Below are 6,458 nucleotides of genomic sequence, written 5' to 3'. Positions count from 1 at the left end.
TTGCTTATTGCTTATTGCTTATTGCTTATTGCTTATTGCTTATTGCTTATTGCTTATTGCTTATTGCTTATTGCTTATTGCTTATTGCTTATTGCTTGTTGCTTATTGCTTATTGCTTATTGCTTATTGCTTATTGCTTATTGCTTATTGCTTATTGCCTATTGCTTATTGCTTATTGCTTATTGCTTATTGCTTATTGCTTATTGCTTATTGCTTATTGCTTATTGCTTATTGCTTATTGCATATTGCTTATTGCTTGTTGCTTATTGCTTATTGCTTATTGCTTATTGCTTATTGCTTATTGCTTATTGCTTATCGCTTATTGCTTATTGCTTATTGCTTATTGCTTATTGCTTATTGCTTATTGCTTATTGCTTATTGCTTATTGCTTATTGCTTATTGCTTATTGCTTATTGCTTATTGCTTATTGCTTATTGCTTATTGCTTATTGCTTATTGCTTATTGCTTATTGCTTATTGCTTATTGCTTATTGCTTATTGCTTATTGCTTATTGCTTATTGCTTATTGCTTATTGCTTGTTGCTTATTGCTTATTGCTTATTGCTTATTGCTTATTGCTTATTGCTTATTGCTTATTGCTTGTTGCTTATTGCTTATTGCTTATTGCTTATTGCTTATTGCTTATTGCTTATTGCTGATTGCTGATTGCTGATTGCTGATTGCTGATTGCTGATTGCTGATTGCTGATTGCTTATTGCTTATTGCTTATTGCTTATTGCTTATTGCTTATTGCTTATTGCTTATTGCTTATTGCTTATTGCTTATTGCTTATTGCTTATTGCTTATTGCTTATTGCTTATTGCTTATTGCTTATTACTTATTTCTTGGTGCTTATTGCTGTTTGTTTTTTTTCATTTTGTTTTTCGTTTTTTTTTTGCTTTTTACTTTTTACTTTTCACTTTTTGTTTTTTTGCCTTTTGCTTTTCTTTGCTTTTTGCCTTTTGGAAGCGTATCCGATGGAAAATAGAATATATAGAAAGAATGACCGGAACGGTAAGAATGAAGAGGCGGCGAAAATTTATCTTTTTATTAGACACACTGAGAAAAACCTATTTTAATCCACCTAGCGGTGCGATTGTGCCTTTCTCAATCATGAATCACGAGAATGTGTGCGTTGTTTATATACATTAAAAGAGTTCGAGTTCTAAAATTTTGAAAAAAAAAAAACAGCCACGGTAATATTGAACTGAAAAAAGGTGCAAAATCGGCAAAGTCCCAAAAAGTCGATTTAAAAAAAAATAAATTTCGTGATAACATAAAATCTCGACGTTTCATGCATTTTAAAGATGTTTGGCATCAAAAATACGAATTCGATTTCTGAAATTTCATGGGGTCCCCCCTTTGAAAAAAATTTTGAGTTCCGGCTTATATGGGAATTTCATGTGTGACCGGACCGTTCAGTCTATATTTCCGGAACCATACAAATTTTACAGACATCTGTGGGGATATTATAGCTATCATTTGGGACTAAGTTTGTGAAAATCGGCCCAACCATTTCCGAGAAACTGATATGAGTTTGCTAGTTATGAAAGATGGCCGCTTTTCCCGGGCACTTCCGGAACCGTCTATGGTGGTCAATGTAGTCAACGAAAGTTTGTTTGGCCGTCGTTAAGTTAACTGCAAAGTTAAGTTATTTGAGAGACATTTTAGCGAAATTTTTACCTTTTTTGCTTCCATCGGAGTATCGGTTTGAATCACAATTTGCTATGTGATCGCACGCCACAACCTGTAACTCCGGAACCGGAAATCGGATCGGGATAACATTAAATAGCCATTTACGGGGACGCAATACCTTTCATTTGAGGCCAAGTTTAGTCGAATCGGTCTAGCCATCTCCGAGAAACCGATGTGACTGTTATTCTGAATTTAGATACTTCCACCGGGGCTTCCGGAACCGAGGATGGTGGCCAATGTGGCCAAATAGACTTTGAATGGATGTTAGTGACCTAATACTACAAATCGAAGCAGTTGTGGTCATATTTTGGAAAAATTTTCACCTTTATACATTCATTGCAGAATTTATTAAAATCGACATTTTCTGCGTGTTCGTACTTATCACTCTGTAATTCCGGAACCGGAAGTCGGATCCATTAGAAATTCAATAGCAGCCTATGGGAATGTTGCACCTTTCATTTGAGACTAAGTTTGTCAAAATCGGTTCAGCCATCTCTGAGAAAAATGAGTGACATTTTTGGTCACATACACACACACATACACACACATACATACATACACACATACATACACACACAGACATTTGCCGAACTCGACGAACTGAATCGAATGGTATATGTCACTCGGCCCCCCGGGCCTCCGTTAAAAAGTCGGTTTTCAGAGCAATTGCAATACCTTTCTATTGAGAAAGGCAAAAATATGTCCTCAAGCGGAAAATCGAACGTGCGATCTCTCAGTCTCTAGTTAGGTGCGTTAACCACTCCGCCATCGAAGAACTGTGATGACGTCATCACTTATTCCCAACAAGACTGGCAGATCTCAGGTTCGATTACTGCTTGAGGACATATCTTTTCTCAGTGTGTTTAATGAAAACGGTGAATTTTCACCATGTCTTCATTCTCACCGTTCCGGTCATTCTTGCCCTGTCTACTTTCCATTAGACACGATCCTAAAAACTTAAAAAAGGGAAAACATAATTTACGTCAAAATAAGGAATAACTGTGTTGCTTTTTGCTTTGTGCCTTTTGCAGTTTGCTTTTTGATTTAGGCTTTTGGCTTCTGGATTTTGGTTTTTGGCTTTTCGATTTTTAATTTTTACCTTTTGATTTTTGATTTGTAAGCAATATTAAATTCCCAAAAGAAAAAATTGGGAATTAAATATTGTATCCAGCTTTTTACGTGCCATAATGGCGGTCTAAATTGTTCAGTTCGTAATACGTTTAATGGCCCTTTTTTGACAATAATCGTTTACGCCAGCTTGACAGCTACGCCCAGTTGAAGATGTCGGGCGTTCATTAAATAAACATCCAACGCATTGGACTAACGTAGGATGAGTTAATCTTTCTGAGCGGTTGACGTAAACGATTATTGTCAAAAAAGGGCCATTAAACGTATTACGATCTGAATAATTTAGACCGCCATTATGGCACGTAAAAATCTGGATAATGCCAGGCGTTTAGTTCTCTAGCCAAAAGACAAGAGTTCGTTTTTACTTTTTTGTCAGTAAACCAGAGCTACTGTATTTACTTCTTGGGACAAGCCAGTTGAATTATGTGTTCACGTGGGTCGTATGAACTGGATTGTTTTGTGTATAACTAGTGCTAATTTCGGTATTAGTTTAGATACATCGTCTAAATAGACACCCCAGTTAGTTGGTCCTAGTTACAGACTTGATGAATTCGAAACATAAAAATCAATCAATTTTTTTTAAGTTACGCTTTTTGCTTTTGGTTTTTTTTTGCTTTTTGTTTCTATAGCTTTTTACTTCTCATTTTTTGATTAATCTATTCTGTTTTCTGCCTTCTGCTTAGCAAGTTCTTCTGTATTATTCAACTTTACTCGTTTTGAAACGTAACAGCGACCCAACTTATACGCTTATCTCCACCACAAATTGTTCATTTATAGATGCACAAGAGCAAGGTGAAAAAGACTTGCAGAAACCCAGATAAACCACCAAAATATATCGCAATCTAACTGCATTTCTTACATCGACTCCGAAGCATACCCAGCAAACAGAAACCACATCAAAACCAACACATTATGACCCAGATTAGACGAGGCCCCTTTCTTACTATTATCAATAAAAGATTGGCCCCAATTATTGGCGTGTCCGAGAAAAAGAAAAAAAAAGCGTAATAATCGCCAAAAGTTCTGAGCTAGAAAACATAACAAAATAAATCGAAGAATACCATTCCGAATCGATGATGGGTTCAATTTAATTTGCCGATAGCGTCTGTGTACACTTTCGCCCAACCGGCGATGCTTCGAGGCTTACCCAGTGCTCAAATATCGGTACAATCGAATCGAATCAAACCAGATTAGGTTGAATCTTTGATTCGCTCGTTCGAGGAAATTCAGCAGTGGCTTTTCGGTTGCCTTTTTTCTCACTTGAATCTGCAAACACCAGGCGGTCTCTCTGCACAGTATAATCTTTCAAGATTTTTGAAGAAGTTGTTTCATTTTAAGTAAGGATTTTCGTAAACTTCTTCAAGAGTATTGTAAAATTGACTTGGTTACTTGGGATTCGACAGTTTCTATTAGATTCATCTATTCCCGATTAGTACATACACGTACCGGTGAAATAAAAGTGAATTATTTCACCACGAAAACTGAGTTGCAAAAATACTTTTTATTAAATTATAAATATCTTATATTAATTATATTATATTAACTTCCTTAAATTAAATTGACTTCTGATACATATGAATTATTTCTTCAGGGTGTAAAAAGGTCAAACTTTTCAGATTCGCTTCCTGTGATTTGTTATTTTTGTTGTTTCCATTGGAAACCTGGGCACCTGCGGTACCCGAGCAAAATTAATTGCTTCCAGTGTTGGCAACAAATACATTCATCAGGATAGGTAAAAATAAATTTAATCAATAATAAATTGGGACGATCTCTTTATTCACTCATCTATAAGTTCTCAGTATATTTCAAATTTTTCTGCGAAGCAGTTCCGGAGGCAGCAAGCGAAGTCATGAAATAAAATTGAAAGGATATTTGGCAACCGTAGAAGTGATTTGCCAGCAGAGATGCATCGTGTCAATTTATGAATAAAACATTCAGCCTAGACACGTTCCGGGCAATGTCCAGTGCTATCAGATGATATTCGCAACGATCAGAAGATCGCAATGATCGCAATTATCAATTGCGAAAGGTCAGACACTAATTACAGCAAAGTGCTTCCCCTAACGGTTTAATCGCTCGAAGGGTATTTAATCCACCCTACTTTCGGCTTTATTTTCCGCAATCATTCGGATGGTAGATGGTGAAATGATGTCTGCCGAAAACAAAACTAATTCGTTCGGACCGCAACCTTTTGCCGATAGTCTGTGATTATATGCTACCGCTTGAATGGAAAAATCAATGCTTCTGCAGTACAGATAGCTAGTTCCTAATGGCCACCTACATCTCGCCGTAGCGGTTCGTAATAATCAACTTGCGCGTGTAAATAGCGTTAATTGATATTTTGTTTGCTTGAGCCGATCGATCGCTTAGATACCATCTTCGCCGGCTTCAACATCCCTACTTTACCGATCTGCGTATGCCTGCATACTGACGTGTACGAACGCGGATTGCAGTGACAATGGGTGCACAGGTTCCCCACCCACCAGCCACTACCAAAAGCTTTGCTGAAGATACATCGACAGCAATGTTACGAGTTGTTTGAGTGCGATCGAGTGGTCCGTCGTGTGCATTATAGTAACGGAAGAAAGCACATCTCTGCTCTCGCTCGGTGCACGCCATGATCCGTGGAGTATGGCTATTGACAATGGTGTTTTCGGGGAGGTCAATTTATCATCCCAAATAAGTAGGTGGATGAGTATAAACGTTGTGATTTTTTTTTGTTTTCTGCATCGTGATTGGAGAGATGTTCCAAATTTTATGTGTAATTTGGGAATGAAAACGGCGATTAGTCGTACACATATCTTACTATCGTTTCGAGAATATGAAGTTTCATCCGCAGATCCTAAAAATAAAAGAAGCAAACCTTCATAGTAGAGCATGACTAATAGACATGACGTTTATCTTTTCAAATGATAAAAAAATGAATGGGTAATATCAGCCATTTAGCTCCCGCCTCTACCTGTTCGCGAACTACTCGGTCTAAAAAGAGAACACAAAATTATTGCGACACATTCAACAGGCCATAACTTTTTTACCATTGGGTAAAAATCAACCAAATTTTGCACACTTTCTCATTGATGTGTATTGTTTACATGCTGTCAAACTCGAAGTCGTGTTTTTCGATTCAACGAAAATGGAGGTGAACCAACGCGAGTCGAGAGAACAAATTCTTTCCAAACACCTGGAATTTCCTGACCTGTCGCACCGGCAGTTGGGAAAAATCCCGGTCCCAGGAGCGGTTGACGTTGGACCACGGCAAAGAAGCTGGAAGAAAACCGGGACCGGCGAACAAAAAGGCGGAGGGAAAGGTGAAGCGGATGATTAAAGTAAATCCCAACGTTTCAAGCCGTGATTTGGCTAAAAAGATCAGCATGTCGCAGAGCTACGTCCAGAATGCAAAGAAGAGAGCTGGACTACATACATACAAGGTACAGAACTTCCCAAACCGCGATGAGCGGCAACAATCGACGGCTAAAACTCGGGCACGGAAGCTCTACGATAAGATGCTGACAAAATATGGCTGCTGTGTGATGTACGACGAAACGTATATAAAAGCCGATTTTAAGCAAATTCCGGGGTTGGAGTTTTTCACCGGCAAGAGCAAGTTCTATGTGGACGACAAATTTAAGAAGAAAA

Source organism: Topomyia yanbarensis, chromosome 2 (genome assembly GCF_030247195.1).
Source record: "Topomyia yanbarensis strain Yona2022 chromosome 2, ASM3024719v1, whole genome shotgun sequence".
Taxonomy (NCBI): Eukaryota; Metazoa; Arthropoda; class Insecta; order Diptera; family Culicidae; genus Topomyia; species Topomyia yanbarensis.
Note: the sequence above shows the minus strand (reverse complement) of the source record.